Below are 24396 nucleotides of genomic sequence, written 5' to 3'. Positions count from 1 at the left end.
TACCTTGTTTATGCAGTTACATCTGTTGGATTGTCAGACTCCTTTGGCTTCTATAATATATAGGTTATTTATTTTGAGGGGAATGTCTCAGGATAGTCATATGAAGAATGTCCTGTATGGGGCATCTAAAGTACTCTTGACAGTTGCATTAATAATAAATGCAGAGATGTTGTGATTATGGTTAAACGTTCTTGCACAATCCTTAAAACGGGTGTTACAAATATAATTGTGTGTTACAGATATAACTGGTTTACCATCTATTCCATCTTCTCAGATGAACATACTGTAGTTCTGTTGGGACCTCAGAAATCTCTTTAACCAGACTATAAATACCAAGAGACTTTTCACAGGTGGAAAACAACACCATTGAACTGTTATAGAAATTATGATAAGCTAGGCCACATGCCTATGAACCCCAGTTCACATTGAAAGAGATGCACCATAAACAGTAGTCTTTGTTCCAGGCTGAATGACTGATTGATCATGCTTTAAGGGAGAATACTCTAATTTAAAAATGGAGAATATAAAAATCCCAGATGTTGTTATGTTATGTTACCTGTTCTGCCTTTGTCATGTTATTATCAAAACATTAACAACCTCCAGATGGTTTGCAGTCTAAGCTGCTAATACATGCATTTTGTCAGCAAGCAAGGAGATTACAAATTCCTGTTGGCTAGTTCCACTGTCCACTGCTGCCCACATTTGTTATGCAGTTCACCCACTACATGTGCATATCTACTCATGAAGGGCTCAATTATCAGGCTCTCTGTGTGTGCGCATGTGTGTGTGTGTGCACACATGTGGAGGGGGAATTGAAAGAAGGTTATTGAGGGAATCATTCTATTGTTAAGGAACCACCACAACAAACCTAACCGTGAACAAACATGGACCCACCACTGAAAAACCCATATTTTGGCAAAATTAAAATGTTCTTGTATTTGCCTAATTATGATACATTATTGGTTGAATAACAACTTAGATGTTGTGAAATGGTAGTGTTAATGTATTATCAGTATAATTTGTGCCCAAACATTTATATTATACTTCATTTTATCATTTCTGAGGCATTGGCTGGAATCCTGTTCGTTGCCTACATGCATGTAAACGTGTTTTGCCTATGCATACATTTCTTTTTGGATGCAGTACAAAACACTGCTCTGTACTATTTTGTGCAAAATGCGGGGAGGGATCACAAAATGGGGAAGATAGGAAAAAACAGAGCTCATGCAGACAAAGTGAGAGAAGACAGGTGAGGGAAAACAGAGATAGCAGCAAGCCTGTTCCATAATTCTTCCTATGGACATGGAGTAGAACCATCTGTCAGTCCTTCCCAAGGGTTCTTCCAACAATAAGCCTCTGGAAGCCAGGGACGTAGTTAAGGGGGGGGGGTTCAGGGGTCCAGACCCCCCCCCTCCAGGAGAGAAAAGGGCCCTTGTTGGAGCGTGCGCGTGCACGCGCACAGCCCTGAAGAAACGCTGGGGACGGAGAGCGCCAGTCTTGCTCTCCTCTAGGCTTCAGGAGGAGCAGAAGTGGCGCTCTCCCTGGCGTTTTTTGGGGGCTGTGCGCGTGCACATGCGCACTCCAACAAGCACCCCTTTCTCTCCTCCCGGCCCTCACAAAGCCAGGAGGAGCGCAAGTGCCGCCCCTAAACTTTTTGTGGGACCTGAGGGGGAGGAGCCAAAAAGCCCTGGAGGAGAGGGAGGGAGGGACAAGAGGCTGCATCAAGCTGCATCCACACTCAAGAAATAACCAGGTTTGGCAGCGACTTAACTCTTTTGTGGCTCATGGCTATGAAATTCTGGGAGTATGTTCTGAGGTCCAGATATTGAGGCTTGGCTCTATTCTGGCTCATTGCTATGGAATTGTGGGAGTTGGAGTATGTTCTGGGGTCCAGATATCAAGGCTTGGCTCCTTTCTGGCTCATTGCTATGGAATTCTGGGAGTTAGAGTATGTTCTGGGGTCCAGATATCAAGGCTTGACTCCTTTCTGGCTCATTGCTATGGAATTCTGGGAGTTAGAATATGTTCAGGGGTCCAGATATCAAGGCTTGGCTCTTTTCTGGCTCATGGCTATAGGACACATCCTACATTTCAGACTTCTGCCTAGAAGGAATTTCAAAAGTCCTCATTTTTTGTAAGATGAGCAGATGTCCTCCTTTTATAGGATGTGTCCTATGTTTCAACCTTCTGGCCTGGATGAATGTAAAAATGTCTTCCATTTTTGGTAGGATAATGCACATCCTCCTTTATCCAGGATACGGCACACATTTCAGCCCAGGAGCAATGTCAAAACATCCTCCATTTTATCAGGGTGACCAGACATCATCCTTTATCCAGGACACGTCCTACATTTCTGCTCAGGAGGAATTTCAAAACATCCTGCTTTGCCAGCCTTTCCTTGAGGCTGAGAGTGTGTGACTTCCTTGCCTAGTGGGTCTACTTGGTTTGTTCAGAGAGTTTGCCTTTGTCAGCCTTTCCTTGAGGCTGAGAGTGTGTGACTTCCTTGCCTAGTGGGTTTTCTTGGTTTGTTCAGAGAGTCTGCTTTTGGTGACTTGGGTGTGTGCGAGTGTGTGCCTTCAAGAGGTTTTCTTGGGAGGTTTGTTCAGAGAGGGTTTGACTTTGCCATCCTCTGAGGCTGAGAGAATGTGACTTGCCCAATGGTTTTTGGGGATTTGCCTTCACCTTCCCTTAAGGCTGAGAGAGTGTGACAAGCGCTGTGATGTCCCTTATGCGCCGCACAATTTGGACATGATGCATAAGCCACGTCATCGACACGTACCCCATGTAAGCTATTTAGCCTTCTCTGTTGGAGAGAATCAGATTTTCATTGAATCCTGGTCTCCAGAGTCATAGAATCCTAGAGTTGGAAGAGACTGCAAGGGTCACCCAGTCCAATCCCTTTATTCTGCCATGCAGGAACTCTCAATCAAAACATCCCCATTGAGAGATGGCCATCCAGCCTCTGCTTAAAGACCTCCAAAGAAGGAGACTCCGCTGCACTCTGAGGAAGGAGTGTGTTCCACTGTTGAACAGCCCTTACTCTCAGGAAGTTCCTCCTAGTCTAACACACAAAGCTATATCCCAACCTCCTATCCAGGAAGAATGTCAAAATGTTCTCCATTTTGAGCATGACTGAGAAACATGAATTTATATTGTTTTTTATTAATGTTTTTGGCTTTTAGTTGGTGTGTTCTCCATTTTTGAACATCCTACAATTTGTCCTACATTTTGTCGTGCATCATGTCCTACATTTTTCCTACATTTTGTGTCTTGGGGGGGCTCTTAGCATCTCAAAATGGTGGCACTTAGTCTGGACCCCCCCCCCCCCCTTCCCAAAATCCTGGCTACGTCCCTGTGGAAGCCACTGTTGTAAATAAATAAAACTATTATTACAAAGTATCCTAACATAGCTTTGTTTGAGCAAATTAAGACGCAACATACTGAATGTCAAATCCAATGCCCATTAAAGCCATTCACAGAATGCCTACTGATGTGAATGCCATCATTTTTACTCTTTACACAAAAAATAAGTTTGTTAATTAGACAATTCCCAGCCAGTCCACAAAGGTCTAATACCCAATCCATTTTTGAATTATTAGAATCTGCTCCTCAACATTAGACACCCTTAGTGTATCAATTTTCATAATTAATTCATAGTTAATTCTCATTATCCACTGTATCAATATGCTAATATATTTCCATAAATTTCTTATTAACATGCATAAGCTTGGCTATGGATGAGCAAGATGCAGAAAGAGACAGCCACAGAAGTCAAGGGTATGTCTTTCCTCCCTTTCAGTAAAGTACCAAGAAAAATGGCTATCTTAGGATCCATTTAGAATTTCTTTCAATACGTACCACTTATAAGCTAAATTAATGAACTGGGAGTTGCAGTTCAGCAACATTTGGATGACCACATGATGTCTTTCCCTGTTCTAGGGTAATTACCTCTGCTTTTAGGAATTAAAGCAATCAATGATCAAAATATAATACTGTCATTTAGCTAGACACAATGATACTGTGCTTCATGTCATCTAGTTCTGGATTACATGCAAAGAGGGGGACCCAGTGGAGTTTCCAGCTGTGCATCTGGTTGTGCAACCAATTGTGCAACCACTGAAGGCAGTGCAGATGCTTAGGTTCATGCTTAGGGCCCATAAGAACAAATGTGCTACTTAAGTCCTGCCAGTGCACTGGTTTCTTCCATTAAAACTATGCTGGATTTAGGGTACTGATTGTTTTTCAAGGATGTTCAGGACAATAAAAGCTTTGAGACTGCACAAGAAACCATATTAATCAAGGTCAGACAAGTGGTTTCTGTAGTCCAATATTGTCTATTCTGATTGGCAGCAGCTCTCTTCACTAGAGTCCTTAGTCTGCAGGGAAACCCTGTGACCCTGGATGGATTGCTAATTAAATAGACACACACCCACCTCACTTATCCTCCAACCCTGAGGCCTGGCCATTCAACAATAGACAAACACACAGATTAGCATGTAAATCACTTCCTCCCAGCCATGGATCATAGAAGTACATATATACCCCACACACTTCCATGCCAACATCCTCTGAAGATGCCAGTCACAGATGCAGGTGAAATGTCAGGAATAAATTCTTCCAGAACACAGCCACATAGCCTGGAAAACCCACAGAAAACTATGGATGCTGGTCTTTGACTTCACAAATAAATCAAACCTGAACCACTTTTCTTCTGATCCTCATAGGCTTTCTTCTGTATCTTTATATAGGCTTCTTTTGCAGAAAGCTTATAATTTGATCTTCATTCTTGGCATATAGTTGCATCTTGTAAAAGGTTTTATGTGTGAAGAGATATCCTATGGATGCAGCTTCCAAGCTGGTTGTCATCTTCATCCTCATTCTGTCTTTTCCACAGCTCTGGGACTCAAGGCAGTTTACAAACGTTAAAACAGATAAAATTAAATGCACATATCCTACAAAGGTTAAAATATAATAATGAACCATCAGTTCTCAAAAGTTTACTGAAACAAGCAAGCAAGCAAACAAGCAAAGAAAAAGTCTCCATGTGTCTACACAAAGGATAGCAAGGGGTCACCTGTCTAGCCTCCATAGGAAAGGCATTCCAGAGCAGCCACTTAGAAGGAGAAGTCCATGCCAAACATCCCTATCACAGCATTGGCTTGAAAGTAAGCCTCCTCTGGTGAGATGAAAACTAGAATAGAAACATATCAAGACAGGGCTTTTCAGATCATTTGGACCCAAGCTGTGTAGGGCTTTATAGGTCAGAACCAGCACTTTGAACTGTGCTTGGAAATGGACTGGCAGTTAATGGAGTTGTTGAAAAAAGGGAGTTATAATCAGCCCCTGAACAGTTGTATAAGGGAAGAAAAGGTAGGTTCTCTCAAGCTTGATGAACTAGTATTATAAGGTGGCATGAGGTCTAAGGGGGAACCAATTTGAGGAAAGAAATTACTTTTCATCTTAGAATGTGGTTAAGAAAGATTTGGGAGAAGTGACAGGCATCCCAGTCAAACTGCATCTGTGACCCATGAAGAGGGTCCCTCTTTGTGGTATGACTCCTGACTAATTATCCCTTTTGGTACATTGATGGTTGGCCCAACATCCAAAATGGTCTAGCAAAAGTTTGAAACCCATGAAGATCTGGAAATGTAAACAGTAAAACAGGAGTGAGAGAATGAACTTTATCACCCAGGGCTCCAGCAGGGATGAGAACAGGACAAAAGGAGCCTGGCAGGGAATGGAACGAGTGGGGGGGGGATGCATTTTACCGTACAAAAGGAAGTCCCTCACTCGTTCCGTTCCCCTCTCTTCCGCTCCCAATCCATCCCCAGAGGGGGCGATTTTTGAGAACTGTTCTGAACAGTTCCCAAAAATTGCCCTCTCTGGAACGGATGGGGAACGGAACAGAACAAGTGAGGGACTTCTGTGTGTGGTAAAATGCGTCCCCCACTCATTCCTGGCCCCTTCCATTCCGTTTTCATCCCTGCCTGGAGAACGTGGTGCGATAAAGTTCAATGTGTAGATAACCTGACATGTAGCACTAAACTAGAACAGCTATATGTTCTTTTCTCTAGCCATCACTTCCTTGCTTGAATGTTGCTCCTTCTTTCTTCTAAGATCATGTACCCTGCTGTGACAGCACCTTTATATGACATATTTTCCATTTTAGAATAAAATCAGAATGGCTCTTTTTCTTTCCAAGAACAACAAATGACTGATGTGAACAATGTTTTGCTTAAACATATATATTCATGTATCAGATTTACACAGTTATATCTGATAGAATCCTGGGATCAGCAGTTTGGTGAGGCATGTTGACATCTCTCCAGACAGGCACTAAAGAGCTGTAGAAGTGTATTCTAATACTTTGTCAAACTACAAATTCCAAGTTTCCATTGGATGGAGCCATGGCAGGGGAAATGGTAAGATACTGATATAACTCTGTAGTGTAGGTGCAAGTAAATGCAACACAATGTAAATCATGACCTTCTACTTCACCAATAATACTCTTCTGGTCCCAAATTTCAGCACAGAGAAAAAAGCAAGCAAACTGGAGCCCTTCACCAAAGGCCAATGAGAACTGAAATGTTGTTGATGTTGTTTTGGTTATGTGATGCCAAACAATTGTCAATTAAGATATTTTAGAATAAAAATGATCAATTAAAAAGCAGCAGATCCTTGGGGGAAAACATCAACAACATTTTAAACTCAAATTTTGATCCAAAATACTTAACTCAGATTCAAATTGTTAATCTCTTAATGAAAATAAATGAAGTTTTCCCACCCAAATAAGGTTTCCCACTAAAATAAGCCTCCTTATTGGAGGACTGGAAGATAGACACAGTTAAAACCAATGGTTTGAAAAGAGTTCAGCAAATTAGAAATTGATCTTCTTCTTGGGCTATTAACGATGGATAGCATTGCTAAGGGTAGGATGCCTTGAGGTACAAATCACATTTAGCTCTTCCTTTTCACACATTTTTAATCGTGTGAAGATAGATAGTGACATGGTCCTCATTGGCCATATCCTCTCCATTGCAATGAATCATCCCTGCAGAATCCCCCCATTTTCAGACTGAACAGTGACAGTCTGTTGATGCATTGGCATTCTGTTGATGCCAATGCAATTCTGAATCTTTGAAAATTGAACCTTCCTTCCTTGTGTACCATAGCTGGCATTCTGGATGGACCCAACAATGTTATCTATTTAATTACTTTAGTTAGAGAGAGAGAAAGCACGAGAGAGAGACAGAAACATGAAATATTTCCACGCATTTTACATGTTATTTGGCTTGGCTTTATTATGCTTTGCCTCGGAACTCAAGATTCTCTGCTGTCCACTTCTGGACACAGAATGCTATGGAAATTACATTCAGCAAGCAGATTCTTATGTCGTACTAAAGATGACCATTCTTTCTAACAGTTTGTGGAATCTTTTTTTATTACATTTTAATGTGTTGAAATGTGCTCCCTTTCATCACTTATTTTTTTAAAGAAAGGTATTCAGTTTTGGATATTAAAATTTAATTGATTCAATTAATTATGTAATAGTAAGATTATTAATTAACTGAAAATCTCTAAATGGCAATTGGCCTAGATTTTTTTTCGAAGGGGAAAAAGATTCCTGTTATTAATTCATTGTATTGCTTAACAGCACACAATGTTTTACAAAACACATAATGACATCTCCTGTTCCTAGAGACCTTACAAACCTAATTAAGAACATGCAGAGATGGCAGTGCAGTGAGATGGGATGGTCGGAGAGAAGGAAGCTGACAATATGAAGCATACGGTAGATGATGGAAACAAAATGGTAAATAATGCAGTAGAAGGGAATTTGAAAAGGGATATGAAGGAAGAGAGAAAATATCAACTGTCTAAGACCTTGAAGGAAGTAACACCAGATACTAAAATCAAATTCTGTTCTGAAATAGTAACATTTGGGAACTAGATATATATGACAAGGATATAGCTATACAGAAGTGATGGGTCCGATGTAAAATGTATGTCTAAAATGTCAGTTTTTGGGATGAGCCAGCCATCTCATGAGTGTCTTATTTACACTCAAAGCATGGTCTGCTCCCATGTCAATAACTGTACCAACAGCAGAGTAGCTAAAATGAAGCTACTAACAAACAAACTCTAGCAGTTAGTATCCTTAAGAAAATTTATGGTTTTCAGAAATACACAGAAACCTTTATTAAAAAATACACAAAGATGGGAGATTGGAACCTTGCAGCAGCACAAAAATGATGGAGAACATCTGCACATCAAAATAGTAATGAGAAGTAATAATGAGAACTAGAATGGTGCAGTAGTTTGGACTCAGGGTTTGAATCTCCACTCATTCATGGAAACCCTCTGGGTGACTTTGGGCAAATGACACTCTCTAAGGCTTAGAGGTGGGCAGTGGCAATCCTCCTCTAAATAACTCTTGCCAAGAAAAACTGTGATAGGGTCACCATAAGCCAGAGTTGACTTAAAGGCACATAATAGCAAGAACAGAGATAGCTTTCTGTGTTAGAAAATGTAACACTCAATAAATAAATCTTGAAAGTAAATGCAGTGCTGTGCACTTGGAAGTATTCTGGAAGATACTGCATACTCTTGAAATCTCAGGCTTGGTGAAAATGGTGGAGCCTGTACTTGCAGCACTATTTGCAGTGTTTAGGTGTTCTCCATTTTATTTTCAACTTTTATTATCAGGAAAAGGAAAAAGAGGTCAGACATCACACTGTTATCAGATGCCCTTCCTTCTCCAAACAATATGCGTCTCCAAACAATACAATGTGTCTGGCTTTCTCTGCTGCTGACTATAGAGCATTGTTTGGACAGACAAAAAGTCTATGACTACCTTCCATTTTGTAACCTTGGTACACATTCAAGTGGGGCTATGCACTCCAAGTTGGATAAACCTTTTGCAGAGATTATGGTGGTTACATAGCTGGAATTGAACCTTATTTCAGCAGAGAAAATAGTCTTGAACTTTGGTAGATGATTTAAAGCCATTATTTAATGGCTCCTTGTGAACTGAGATGTCTGAAAGAAGGGTATGCTACTGATTCATACTGCTTAGTTTTTTGTGGAAGTTTCTTGTACACTCATCTGTTTCTTCCTTCAAAGAAATCAAAGTGGCATGCATTATGTTATCTCATTTTATCCAATAAGTTTAAGGTGGTCACTTAGGCTCTGAGATGATGACTATAACAGGGCATTATAGCTATGGAGAGGTGAGCTCCAGAGGTTAACAGAATCAGTGATGTTTTCAGTAACCTTAGATTATTCTGGGGGTGGGAGTAGCATGGGACTTATATTTAATAAAATAAATGTATAGATGAACAAGATGTTGAACTGGCTTCCAAACACACCAGTGTATGTGCATGGAATATGCAAAAATGAAAACATTTATTCATCTATAGGGGATCCTTTGAGAATATTGAAGTATAACAATAAAAGAAATCTCTTTAACCATACAGATAAAGTCTATGTGGTGAAGAAAGAGTGGCCACTTTTTAGATGCTTTTGCTGATCCAAAGAATGGACTGTGTACAGGTTTTTGGCACAGAGGAGCTTTCACCAGACAAATGCTTTTTAAAGGCAACTGAGATGCTGAAAGCAGAGCACAAGCTATAAAGTTAATACCCGTGAATGATGAATGTGGAGAATTCACACCTTTTAGTCTCATTCAGCATGCAATTAACACATAAAAATGGAACAAGGGCTCTCATAACTTGTGAAAAGGATCATGCTTCAATAGGCAGGTTATTACTCAGTTGTTCCTGCACTCATTTGTGGCAACAGGGTATCCTTAGGGTGAGTGACAATTATAAATGTGTGTTAATGAGGATTGGGATTGTATTCAATGCAGTAAATATTTTTATATTTCATGAAGTGGATCGCCAGCTTATCTTGAACCACCACTAAGTGTCTTGCACTCTCACACTACCTACTATTAGTTCAAAAACCAGTTTGTTGTCTTTCCTCTGCAATAAAGCAGTTATGTCCACAATTAAAAGTGTATTGGTTAAGAACAAGAAAATGTCATCAAATATGCTTCCAGGAATGCAAATTAGAACTTCCTCATTGCTGTCAAAATCCCTATGGTCTATTGCTGTTTCGTCCACAGATGACCATTCTAGAACATAGAGGCCTAAATCCAATTACTGGTTCCAAATGGAGTAGATCTATTAAATAAATGGACCATTCATAATGTTGGTTTGCCAGGTTCCCATTGACCCAGTGGGTCCACTCTACTTGGGACTAGCAATTAGATTTAAGCCATTTAGTATTTATAGATGACACAAACTTAATGTTGCCTTTTATGGCAAATTTAAACAATGTGTTCAGAACAAAGAACCCTGGAAATTTTAACGATACAGATAAGTCTTCAGGGTAGTTTGTTGACTATTTTGTATTTGGTGGATTTTAGTAATCCTTCTACATACCAGTTGATATTTTGTACTGTTTTAATGGCTTTTGAACCTTGAGTCTTTGGACATGTCATGTGAGTATTTCAGTTTTTTTTTAAAGGAATCAATTCTGATCAAGAGCATTTCCAGTTTCACTTTCAGAGGCTCATTACTAAAGGGGGAAATCAAATTTCTGAAGAGAGATGAATTTTCCAACTCGTGTCCATATGTGTGTGGTTGGAGGTATAGAAAATGCATCCATCATAGGCACTCATATCCCCCTTTAATTTTTTCACATACCTCACCAGGAGAAGGTGGGTTTTCCTGGCATTAATAACAGATTGCAGAGGTGATAGTGTATCATATAAATATCCTTACACGCTACCAAAAAGGCTTTTGAGATGGAAATTATTGAATTTAGATAGATAAAATCATCATTCCATTTACCTTCAGTTTCAGAAACAGTCAGATGTGTTGGCATCACATTTTCTTCATCCCCGATGTCATAATGTTTACACAATTTTGAAGAAGTGCCTAGGTTATTAGAAGAAGATACTGTTACAAAATGTTCACTGATAATGTACCCATAAATTTAAGAAGATGCTCTAGGAGAGAAAGCTGTCCATGACTTTTTATTCTTCCACCTCTGCCTTCTTATCATTCCACCTTCAGCTTCTAACTCATTACTTTCAAGATCTTACAGAATTCTAGACTCTGACTCAGAGTCTAACTAGATGTTAAGGGAAATGAAGGATAGAACTCTTTCCCCTCTAACAACAGGTTCTCTGCATATAGGCATGCCTAAGCAATCAGACTTACAAATTAAACCCATATTTACTTCCCATGACCAATCAGAGAACAGAGCATGTCATATAGGGTGATGATGAAAATCATGTGCTATGACAAACATGAGGGAATACCTCTTCTAAAAATGTGTTAAGAATAGCACCTAGTTTGACTCCTATTTCCCTATTGCAAAGTCTGGGCATCCACTCATTTTTTCAGACAGAAATAATTGCTTGTGCCCTGGTGCTTCTTTCACAGCAAACACATAAAGAATGGATGAAATATATAGGTACTCGTAGAAATATGGAATAGCTTCACTGTTCTAAGCATAGAACATATTACAGCAAACTATAATATTAATGCATTGTGAAAGCCCAGATTATGTCAGTTTTATTAGCTGTCAATTGTACAACCATTGAGTTACTCAAAGGCCAGATTCATAAACTGTAAAATATCATCCTCATTGGCTGGAGCCTCATGAAGAAACCCCAAGATCTAATTTGTACCAGGGGACTTGCCACACTAACAAAGCAAGGGACTGTTCACACTATGATTCTACTTTAACTCCTATAGAATCTTAGGGTTTATAGTTTGGTGAGGCACTGGAGCTCTCTGGCTAAGAATTCTAAATGCCCTTCCTTAAACTGCAAATCCCTGGATTCCATAGGATGGAACCATGGTAGTTAAAGTGGATTCATTGGCGGGATACATACCGCCATTTAGTACGTATAGGATACGTACTAGGGTTAGGAAGGGGCGGTGCTTCCGCACCCCCCTAACCCTAGTACGTATTCAATACGTACAAGATGGCGGCGCCCCTTCTACATGGGCGCCGCCATCTTGACGTATCGGACGCTGAGTGTCTGTATGCGTCGCGGGCGTTGTGACGTAGCGAGTGCGCCCCTGGCACCTCGCTACATCGCAAACGCGACTCAAGAAGAAGCTCCATTTTGGAGCTTCTTTTTCAGTCTGCACGGGAGCCGCGCCGTGTGGAGGCTCCGGCTCTCCCGCAGACTAACCGGCGGCGGCGGCAGACCGCCGCAAAGCGGCGGTTTGTATCCCGCCATTGTGATATAACTGCATATCATAAAAGGGCTAGGAATATGTAATATCAATCAATCACACCTTGCTGCTCAAACTTAGTTAAATTATGAGGAAGAAATGTAGACCTTCTTCAAGGAGAAAGCTTAACTATTTCCTGAGTACCTCGAATACATTTTTTTTTTGGGGGGGGGGGATAAAATACACATTAGAGTGCAAACATCACAAGTGACTCTTACTGTTCCCTAACCAAGCTCTTATGATGCTTGGACATCTCCGTCTATGGGGTTCTCCCTATCACCAGGGAAGGAAAGCTAGCTGCTTGACATATCATATGATGGTGTCTGTTGGAGTAGAATTGCCAAGTGAAATAAAGGGGCAGGGATCCTATACATTTAATAGTTGAGCAGAAGATGGAATTTCAGTTGTTGTTGTTTGTCATGAAAGCCACATTTACAGAAGTTCCATTATCTACACAATCATTAAAGCTATGGAAACCCTGTCCTTTATTTTACCTGGAAACCCTAGAGCTATTTATGCCTTCAGGCATGATAGAGGATCTGTCACTTGTACTGAAATACGATTGAGTTGCAAGTCTGGATAGTTTCTCGACACAGAATGGCAAGTGGTACATCTTATTTGTTGTGTTAGGCAGGGAAAGATCTTGAGATGGACCTTTCTTCATACTGTGAAAATACAGATCTCCTGTGCTGTTCCATTGTCTTTCCTCTAGGCAGCTAGTTTTTGGGTACTTTCAAGTAGCTTCTGACTTATAGCACCCTAAGATTGCCTATCATGGGGTTTTCTTGGCAAGATTTGCTCAGAGGGTGGTTACCTTTGCCTTCCTTTGAGGCCATGACAGTGTGACTTGTCCCTGGTCACTCAATGGGTTTCCATGGCTGAGCAGAGATTCAAACCCTGGTCTCGAGAGTTGTAGTTCGATGCTCCAACCACTACACCATACTCAATCTGCACAGGCTAATTATGTCCCCAGTTACTTTAAAATAAACTAAGAGCAACTCTGATCATGTACTTGCTCTATGACCATTTATGCAGCACCAGTCTGTTTATGGCACTTGTGCCTGGTACAAAATGTATGGAGCCAATTTGATGGTCTTAAAGTGGATGTCAATCTGTACAATGGGTAAAATGTATCCTCCAGATATTCCTATTATCCCCTGCTGAGTAGGGGTAATGAGAGTAACAGTTCAACAACATCTAGAGGACTACATGTCCCCAGCTCTGCAAATTGTATTTTATGGTCAACTCCATTCTCATGCCACTGACTTTGTTTTCTCATCTGGCCTTCTCTGCTGATAAAATAACATTAACTTTAAAAAGACCTTCACTTCTGCAGGAGATATGCAAAATCCAAAATCTTGTGACTTTTGTTTTTTTCATGAATTTAAATAAATATGCCAGAGAAGTATAATTCACAAATAAATAAATTTAACAACCAACACTTGATTCTTTAATCTTTACTGGTTGCCCCAACAGTCATTCATAGGAGACATTCCAGTGTTTCATCATTATTACTAGAAAATGATGTTTTCTGACTTATTTATTAACTATAGGTGTGTTCGCCTTTCATAAATTGCCTTTGGTAGATAGAAATGCAGTTTCATGGTCTGTTTCTGAGTTAGTCCATTAGCTTGCTTTCCTGACAGCAGCCATGCTAAAATTGGATGGGAGATCCTCTGACTGCATCATTAACAGAAACAGATTGAGTAAGCAGACCAAAAGGAAAACAAACATTACAATGCAACTTTAGTGCGTCAAACAGAAGTGATTACATCTACTAAAACACCAGCAAAGAAAGCACACTTGGGTTTCTGGGTGGACTTTTTTTCTTTTTAAAGTAGCTTCCCCCATCTGTCACCATATCATTATAGAGGAAAGCTGCAGTTATCCTGATAAAAGTACCTGATGTGAGCCAATTTCCATATGCAAGTATAAGCAATTTCAACGGAAGATATGAAATCTCCTATAATATCCCTTCTTTCCCCAATCCTAGCTGGCAGCTGCCCATCTTTATAGAGTAGTAGCTGCCTAAGGTGACACCACACATGCTTTGTAAACAAAAAGCTCTAGATTCAATCCCTTTCTGGGGTTTCCTGAAAGATTTAGGGAAACAAACTTTGCCGTGGAGAACTTTAGAGACTATGGGTGCATTTGCACTGCAGAAATAATCCAGTTGGGCTCAATGCTATGGAATTCTGGGATTTGAAGTTTGCTGTGGCACCAGAGCTCTCTGACAGGGAAGACGAAATATCTCATAGAATTACAAATCCCAGAATTCCACAGCACTGAGCCATGGCAGTTAAAATGGTATCAAACCAGATTATTTCTGCAGTATGAATGCAGCCTACATAATAGAATGCAATGACATAAGATGAACTGACTAGGTCTGCATCTACATTGCAGAATTAATACAGTTTGGCACCACTTGAACTGCTATGGCTCAACACTATGGAATTCTGGGATTTTAGTTTTGTGAGCTATTTAAATAAATAAATAAATAAATAAATAATACAATTTATTTATATCCCGCCCCATCTGCACTCAGGCAATCGGGGCGGCTTACATTAAAATTTCTACAAATGATATCCCCCAACCCTCCCTCCCTTAAAATAGAATTAAACACTTTACAATTAAAACATGTTTAAAAAGACCAATAACAGTTAAAACAATAAATAAAAACAAACAACAATGGACAGGTAAACAGCAATGGAATTGGTCCATTGCTTTCTTTCTTTGGTGGCCTTCTCTGTGAGAGAGCTCTGGTGCCGCATCAAACTACAAGTCCCAGGATTTCCTAGGATGGAGCCATTAAAGTTAAAACAGTGTCAATAAGTGTTAATTGTGCAGTGTGGTAGCAGCCTCACTACAAGGTGGACTGACTCAGCAGATCGATTCATTGATTCATATTTTGCCTTTACTGTGATGAACCCAAGGTGGCGTACATTATTCTCCGCTTCCTCACTTCAGTCTCAGAGCTACCCTGGGAGACAAATCAAGTCAAGAGGGAGCTTCAGGTCATGAACCTGCATTTCTTACATCCTAGTCCAACCCTCAACCAATATCCCATGCTGGCTCTACCTGTGTTGCTGTCCAGAAAGTAGTGTCTTGGTACACATGCCTCCCATTCCTACACTGAGAATGCATTTCCTTAACTTGGGCCCCATTCAGACTGGCATCAAAAACCTGGAAGGAACTGGGCTGATTTGGATGCCCCTCCCCCGAATCTCTCTGTTAGCAAGTGCCCACTACAAAAAGAGGAGCATTTTAAATCGAATGCATTCTGTGCCTGCTGTGAAGGTGCCTGCTGTCAATCAAGCGATCGTCATGGTGACGTTTTTGCAGGGGCATTGGAGGTCCCAAGTGTCAATTTTTTTTAAACCTCTTTTTTGTGTGTTGCGTGTATATGTGGGCATTTGGGTCAGATCTGCCCCTGTCCCCATTTTCAATCCCATGCAAGCTAATGCATCCCCCACTCCTTGCCCCCCAGAATGCCTCTTACACATGAAATAATAATGATGATAATAATAATAATAATAAATTCCTCACCTCAGAAATGCCAGTAAAGGATGCAATTGCCATGCATTCCTCTTTTTTTTTTTTTTTTGCATTTAAAAGCAATTCAGGGCTGCCTCTGATTCAGTAGCAAAAGCATGTATCATTATCTAATTGATAAGAGCAAAAAAGTAACATTCCGATTGTAAAAGTCTAGCCCTTTGCAACATTTGTAACATTCCCCTTTGCTTGAAGCGAGCAGAGAAACCCCTTGCACAAGCTGCTAGCCTTGCTCTATCTGCCTCAAGGAAAAAAATCATGCGCATATTTGGTCAAAAATAATTTTTAAAAAATATGAAAAGGGGGGATGCCTGATGTGAGCTCCATTTATGCCCGACCTTTGACCTGACCTGAACTGACCCTTTTCCTCCTGCTAGAGGAGCTTTGCCATTGCCTTCCACTGAGGCTGAGAGAGTGTGACCTGTTCAGTTCCAACTAAAGTAGACCCATGAATCAATTGGGAATAAAATGGAAATGCAGCACAGGCATTCCTGTAGCATCCTCATATAACACAAATAATAAGAATAATAATAATAATCCAGGAGCAAGAGGAAAGTAGAACAAGCAAGCACCCAAAAAATAATGTGCATAAGTTGTCAAAAGAGGCTGATTTCCCTACATGCCCCAGCTTGGACCCACAGCCCTACTTCCCTGGGCAATCCTCCTTCTTTCCGACCCTCACCTCCCTTTCAGCTTTCTCCACTACCCCCCACCTCCCTCTGACAATGAAAGTAGAAGAAGCAGTCTGATTTCCCTACTTGCCCCAGTGCAGCCCCACAACACAGTTCCCCCTGGAAATCCTCCTCCTCCTCCTCCTTCCTTCAGACCCTCTCCTTCCTCAGGGATGCCCACTGACCCTTTCCCCCAGCTCCTTCATCCTCCTTCTCCTCCTCCTGCTCCGTTTTAGGATCCCCTCCATGGCTCCCTTCCTCCCACAGCCCCTTTCTCCTTCTCCTCTTCCTCCTCCTCCTTCATCACTTTCTCCACCCCCCACCTCTCTCCGACAGCCTTCTGCAGCCCAAAGGTCACCCCTGATCTCCCCCTTTCTCCGGTCACCCTTTGCATCCAGCGATTCCCCTTTTTTCGGCTCTTTCCTCCTCCTCCTCCTCCTCCTCCCCCCTCCCTTCTGATGATGGGAGGGAATGGAAATGCAGCGCAGGCATTCCTGTAGCATCCTCATATAACACTAATAATAATAATAATAATAATCCAGGAGCGACAGGAAAGTAGAACAAGCAAGCACCCAAAAAAATAATGCGCATAAATTGTCAAAAGAGGCTGATTTCCCTACATGCCCCAGCTTGGACCCACAGCCCTACTTCCCTGGGCAATCCTCCTTCCTTTCGACCCTCACCTCCCTTTGAACTTTCTCCACCCACCACCCACCTCCCTCTGACAATAATCCAGGAGCAAGATGAAAGTAGAACAAGCAGCCTGATTTCCCTACATGCTCCAGCATAGCCCTGCAACCCAATTCCCCCTGGAAATCCTCCTCCTCCTCCTCCTTCCTTCAGACCCTCTTCCTTCCTCGGGGATGCCCACTGATCCTTTCCCCCAGCTCCTTCATCCTCCTCCTCCTCCTGCTCCGTTTTAGAATCCCCTCCATGGCTCCCTTCCTCCCACGGCCCCTTTCTCCTCCTCCTCCTCTTCCTCCTCTTCTCCTCCTTCATCACTTTCTCCACCCCCCACCTCTCTCTGACAGACTTCTGCAGCCCAAAAGTCACCCCTGATTTCCCCCTTTCTCCTCTCACCCTTTGCATTCAGCGATTCCCCTTTTTTCGGCTCTTTCCTCCTCCTCCTCCCCCTGCCTTCTGATGATGGGAGGGAATGCTCTGACCTCTGCCCACCCCCTGACCCTAATCCCTCCCTAATTTGCCCTGAACATGATCGAGGGCAAGTTCATATTTCGCGGAACTGGGTCTTTTGAGAAAAGACGGATTTTAGCCCAAATCTGGATACCCCGGGGTAAGGGGCATTTCCTTGTGCAAGCCTTGACATGGATTGTGACAGAATCGGGCCCAATATGAATGTCACATGCAAGAATCGATTTCAAAACCGATGTAAAAGGTAATGTGAATGGCCCTTTGGTTTTAGACAGCTCACTGAAATAGCAAAGAAGTCCTGCTCTGGCAGTTCCCTCTAAACCTATTGCCAAGAAATCTTGTAATAAACCAGGGACAAACATAGCAGTAGCTTAATGCAAAGGAGCCAAGGGAAACATGTAAATATATTCAGAAGGTGGCAGGATACAAGTTTTATCATAATATTAATATTGATTTACCTCTAAAGGTGCAGTTTTTGATTCATTTATGCACCCTAGTGTATAACACTTTACATTTGTGGGAGTAACTTCTTGACTATATGACACGTAATAATTTATGTCTATTTATATCATTTATTTCTATTGGCCAATAGACACACAATAATCAGTGGCCACAATCCTACATTTTTACATAGGTCTGCATCTGCAGTTCCAAGCTTTCTTTCTATGTGGCAATTGTCAAGTCCTGGGAGGGTCTGCGGCTTTTGCTATCACTTCACAGTGAGAAGGGGAGGGAGGTATTTCAAACTCCAGAGAAACAGCTGGTCTCAGCTTGGCAGGGGAATGAGGGTGAACTCTCAGATGAGTATAACCACATTTTCTTTCCCCTGGGAGCCCAGAGCAGCAAGATCCTCATGGTCTGAATGGTCTTCACCTCCCTCCCCTCTCTTCCCCACTAGTAAGCATGAGCCTCTCCAGAAGTGTGACAATGGATAGTTGTTGTTGTTGTTGTTGTTGGTTTTAGATGGATGGAGTGTAAGGGCAAGATCATTTCCCCCTGCACCCTGTCCAAAATGTGTGTAAGCTGCACTTACACACCCATAAATAAGAAGGAGGAGAAGTAAAGACAGGAGGAACGAACATCAGCAATCTAAGATATGGCGATGACACCATACTACTAGTGGAAGACATTATGAACTTGGAATAATTACTAAGTAAGGTCAAGGAAGCAAGTGCAAAGGCAGATTTGCTACTGAATATAAAGAAAATAAAAATAACAACCATAGAGGATTTACATAAAGTCAACCTAGATAACGAGGAAATCAAAATAGTTAAATATTTCCCATATCTTGGAGCAAACATTATTAGAAAGGAGACTGCAGTCAAGAAATCAGAAGACTAGGAATGGGAAGGGCAATGATGAAAGAACTAGATAAGATTCTAAAGAGTCAAGAGATACAACTGAGCACAAAAGGTAGAATCATCCAATCCATTGTATTCCCCATCATCACGTATAGATGTGAGAGCTGGACAGTGAAGAAAGTGGATAAAAAAAACACAACCTCAACTCTTTTTAGCTGTGATGCTGGAGAAGAGTGCTGAGAATACTGTGGACAGCTGAAAAGACAAACAAATGGATCCTTGCACAAATCAGGCCTGAACCTTCCCTAGAATCCAAGATGACCAAACTGAGGTTGTTGTACTTTGGCCATGCCATGAGAAAGAATGACTCACTGGAAAAGACAATAATGCTAGAAAAGGTAGAAGGCAGTAGAAAGAGAGAAAGACCACTTGCCAGATGGCTAGATCCAATTAGGGAGGACACAGATCCAAATCTACAAGACCTATGCAGAGCAGTGGAAAATGTGGGGTGGGATGGTGGTGGCTGGAGATATCTTATTGACAGGTACTCATGAGTCAAAATTGACCCAAAGGTAGTTAACAACAATAACAAATCACTAACAGGATGGTGACCTAGGTTTTCTAAATATTATGTTTCCTAAATATTATTAATTAATGGCTTATGGAAATAAATGACATAAATATAATGTAAATCATTGTTAAAAGGTATGTTGGTCTATACTTTTCCCTCTCTCCACATGCAGCTGAAATGGTCTCAATATGCTGAAACATAACAGCTAATCCAAAAAGACAAGACAATTTAGAGCTTTCATAGAGTATTTTGAAAGGCAAGAAAGGAGCGGACGAGATAACATAACAGTTTGCCTGAAAGGCAGACTATTCTGGCTGATGTTAATTAAATAGAGTTAAATAAAAGAATGGAGCTGAAGGAAAGAGCTTACTAGAAAGTGATAACTGCAAATATTTTGTCAAGGGCATGCATTTGTATCAAACAGCTGTTCATATATTTAGATAGACTAATTAATCTAGAATAGAGGCATCATGCTTTCCGATTCTGTCCGATTCTGTATAAACTGCTGCTGATACACAATTTGAAAACTTGCACAGTGGTGCTAAACCAAATTCCACAGGGATAGTGAAACAAATAATCGACTGAACATGTCAAAAATAGCTTACTCTCTAATTTTTCATCTTCTCTTTGACATGTCAACCAAATTCATAGGAATGTGTAAGTAATTGCACACATCCAAAGGAGCTCTGAGTTTGGGTTTCCAGAAACATCATCCCATCCATATGATAACATTTTTTGATCCTGGAATGAATTTCAGTAACAGTACACCTGCGTTTCCAATTGTCTTCAGGGTAATCCTTATAGCTCCTGCCACATATGCTATTAGTGTGGATCAGTGCAGAAGATACTAAAACACCGGATACATAAGGAGAGGAAGGTGCTTTATACAGAGGGACTCTAGAAATTATACCAATCATGGTATAAGCTTTTGTTTGATTACAAAAGAAAGCAGCAGAAGTGAAGAAGTGGATGGGATAAGGACAATGGGGAAGTAATGTTTTCTCCTGGGATTCTTGGTTTATGTTGGAATTATGGCTCAGGTATAAAGAGCCAGAATGGCATAGTGGTTTGAGCATTGGACTATAACTCTGGAGATCAGGGTTTGATTCCTCACTTGGCAATGGAAATCCACTGGGTAACCTTGGGTGAATCACACTCTCTCAATTCCAGAAAACTTCTTGATATGTTTGTCTTAGGGTTGCCATAAACTGGAGACAACTTCAAGGTACATAACAATAAATAAAGTTAGAGGCTTCCCCATATACTCCTGATCTGCTTCAGCTTGTCCCATTTGCAACTGCTGTTTCTTAAGTCAGATCATCAATCCACAGAGAGCACTGCCTTAAATATCAAGTCTCCAAGATCTTGGACAGAGCTTTCCCCTAGTCCTAGTTACTTTTAACAGGATATACTGACATTGAAATCATGCAGGATTTAACATGAGGTACTGAACATTGGATTAACACTGAGTAATATGGAAATCACAAGTATTTCAAATACTAATACCCCTAAATTAGGGATAGGAATCATGCAGTCTTCCAGATGATACTGGACTGCAGCTCCCAGGATTCCTGACTGTGCTGGCTAGGGCTGCACACTTCCCATCCCTGTTCTGAACAGTGTCACTCAAAGGGTTAATACTCTGTAAGGAATTATGAAGTATTTATGGGTTAAAGATATGAAAAACCTTGATATGAAAACCAAACCCACCCAGAATACTTTTCAAATATCCATAAGAAGAAAGATGTCCATATAGCTGTACATTTCATTTGCTTTACATTTCATTTGATAGAGCGGGAGGGGGGGGGGGAGTCTAGCCCATAGGGTATGTGTGGGCCACAGGGCCATTTTTGCAGTTGTACAATCACGGGGAGCTAATTTCCTGGTTACAAAAAGCTTCTTTTGGCTATAATATGCTTAGGGGGCAAAAACTTGGCAGAACTGCCCCTTTAAAATAACCTAGGGAATATTTTAAACAGAATAAATGAATTGGGGAAAATTACCAGGACAAGAGTGTGGGGCAGGGGTGTCCTTCCAAGGTCTTCTGGTGGACCACTGCAGCCCCCCATCCCCTCACAGTTGCCCATCCCCACTGAAAGGGCTGCTCCCTATGTTGAGTGGCCAGTTGTTCACACTTGTAAACAACTGGTCACTTCTGGTCATTAGCAATTGCTTCCATGGTATTAGTGAAAGAAGCTGTTGTGAACTGAAAATTAATTATTTATACTTCCTTCTTCTTTTCTTCCACTAGTTGAGTATTCAAAGATATAGCCATGTTAGTCTGTGGAATCAGTATGTAGAGAGATCTTGTCGCACCTTTGAGACTAACTGAAAGAAAGATATTTGCAGCACGAGCTTTCATAGACTTCAGTCTACTTCCTCAGTATGCTTTAGTTAGATAATAGAGACATGCCTGAGCAATTGAACTGGCAAGGAACAAACTTTTGCAAGAATGGTGTGTTGTTCTTTCTCACCACATGGAACCTGAGCCTTTTCCATGTCAATGCAAATCCTTTTTGAAATGTGAATGTGTGTGGCAGAATGAAAACCAGATTTTCTGCATGGGGAGCAGCTGTGTATGAATAGCTCACAATAAAACATCACAAAAGGCAATATACCCTGCATGCATACAAATATCATGCTTTCATGATGCTGAGCCTGAGCAGCTTCTGCCCTGTGTGATTCAAGCAGCCACTATGAGACTTGGTGAAACAGTGCTATGCCTTGTTCTTTTCTGGCTGCACAAAATAAACAATGTAATTTAAGTCAAAACTGCCATTCTTCAGAGAAAAGAAACACTTAACCTCAGACCGCAACTGGCAATCAATAGTTTTGTTGAGAAACAAATAATGTGCTGCAAGCAAATTGACAAAATTTGCTCCTGTTTGCCCATTTCTCAGCATGTTGTCATTTCAAGGCCCATAACAGCAACTACAACAGAATTGAAATGTGGAGTTTTTAGACAGGAAAATGAACAGCATTCTTTGGCTGAATTTGTCATTGATTTAGTGCACTGGAACCAATGGGATGCAGTGCTAGAAAGTTCAAGCATCTGGAGGGACATCTGGAGATCCCTGCAGATGATGTCATCACTCTGCACCCAGCCATAACAAAATAGCTGGATGTTTGCCTGCTGCTTCTTTCAGTCCACCAACCAGGAAATGGCTGTGTCCATTGCAGGGGATGCAACTGAGAAAAAAAGATGACTTGTAGGTGGGGGCAGGTTTGATTGTTGTGCAGTTGATAGAGACTTCTTCCAATCTCTGCAATGACCAAAATGAGTTGCAGTGGTAACTGATACACACCATCATAATCCACCAACAGAATGCTAGTCATTTATTTTTCAGCATTATGGACAGTTCTGCACATGGGGACTTGTAAATGAAAACTCACAGAGAGGATGCCACCTGAGTTCTTGGGCTCAGGAGTGAATGTCATAGATCTTGACTTTGGAGATTACCACATGAGGCACTAGTGATGGAACTGAAGTGGAATTACGATTCCTCTTATTTTTGCATGATGCCATCACTCATCCATTGCTGATCTGTTGTTATGCCATTATTATTGTGCAGTTTCACAGTAACAAGAGATACCTGTCAATGCAAAATTGTGTGAAAATAATGGTATCACAATGAATCAGCAACAGATGAGTGATGACATTGTGTGAAAAGGACAGGAATCAAAGGTTGCAATTCCACTTCAGTTACATCACTAGTGCCTCGTGCAGTAATCTCCTGAGTGTTAAGCACTGGATGAAATGGAATTATTTGGTTATTTGACTATACCTATTTAGCTGTTGATTTTAGTTTTGCCTAAAATAATACATAAATTATTTTAATATTATAATTCCTTTGTATTGTTAGATAATCTAGGAATGTAAATTTATATAGTATGTGTGGGATATTAGCAAACAAATAGGCAGACAGACCAAAAAGCAGTTTACACATTTATAGTTTACAAGTGTCTCCTCCTTGCTGATGGGGAAACCATTTTACCCTTCATCTACTTTTGGAATAACAGTTCTGATATTTGGAGCCTTAGAATGCTATATCTAAACTTTATCTGGTATTTCATAAGCAACAGATGCTCAGCAAACAGTTGTTTTGTGTAGATAATTTAATGATGTAGATTTAATTACTATGGGAAGCTGCTTTAAACAGTGCCTTCTGAAAGCACATCTTTTACCTGTAGAATTTTTGTTGTTCTTTTGTTCTTTGAGACTTAAAACCAATTTTTAATATTTAAAAAAAATTGCTGCAAAGAACCAACACACTGACTTCTAATAGTGTAAGGTGATAAAACTTGTAACTGCAACCACAGTTATATGGAAGTGTCAGATTTGTTTGCCCTAAGTTGTTAGGTTTTTCCTCCTTGACTAGTAAAGTACCACACCCATGTCTCCTCAGCTTTCTTAGATATAACAGCATGGGGTACTAGAAATCACCAAGAACTTGGCAAGTGGGATATAACTCTACTCCATAGATTTCCAAAAGAAGATAAAGGGGCTATATAGGCCGCCCCTTTCGTGGCTGGATCGGGCAACCTCACACCACTGCCCCGATTCAGCCTCTTTTTGCGCCCTCCAAATGGATCTGTAGCTGTGGCTGCATGGCTGTTTGGCATCCCTTTGGCACTGATCATCTGGACACAGTGCCAGAAGTGTGTCATGATGGCGTACACTGTCTGGAATGGCACACACCATCATAGCACCCTGGGGCGGAGTTAGGGCCTGCGTTGTCAGGATGCTGCGCCCTGACTCTGCCCACAGGCCATTCTTTCAGGCCGGTCTGGATAGCCCCAAAGAGATGAATTTAACTTTCAGTTGTAAAAGTTTTGAGTGACTGTTAATCCTATGTCTTAACTAATTCTCACTATGAAAGAAGTTGCAGAAG

At 41.0% G+C, this 24396-nt stretch overlaps 1 long non-coding RNA gene across 1 annotated transcript in view; it reads right to left on the bottom strand.

Annotated features, from left to right (window-relative positions):
* Nucleotides 1-5080: 5080 nt before the first annotated feature.
* The window catches only part of LOC149319457 (uncharacterized), a 193801-nt gene continuing 174485 nt past the window's right edge, over nt 5081-24396 (bottom strand). The window contains exons 3-4 of the long non-coding RNA XR_016279863.1: nt 10857-10943; nt 5081-5191 (exon numbers count right to left, since the gene is read on the bottom strand). This is a non-coding gene — a long non-coding RNA (uncharacterized LOC149319457). The remainder of the gene's footprint in view (nt 5192-10856; nt 10944-24396) is intronic.

Source organism: Sceloporus occidentalis, unplaced genomic scaffold (genome assembly GCF_023333645.1).
Source record: "Sceloporus occidentalis isolate IW3139 unplaced genomic scaffold, rSceOcc1.0.p SCAF_2, whole genome shotgun sequence".
In the NCBI taxonomy this organism is placed as follows: Eukaryota; Metazoa; Chordata; class Lepidosauria; order Squamata; family Phrynosomatidae; genus Sceloporus; species Sceloporus occidentalis.
Note: the sequence above shows the minus strand (reverse complement) of the source record. Positions and strands in the feature narration are given on the sequence as shown.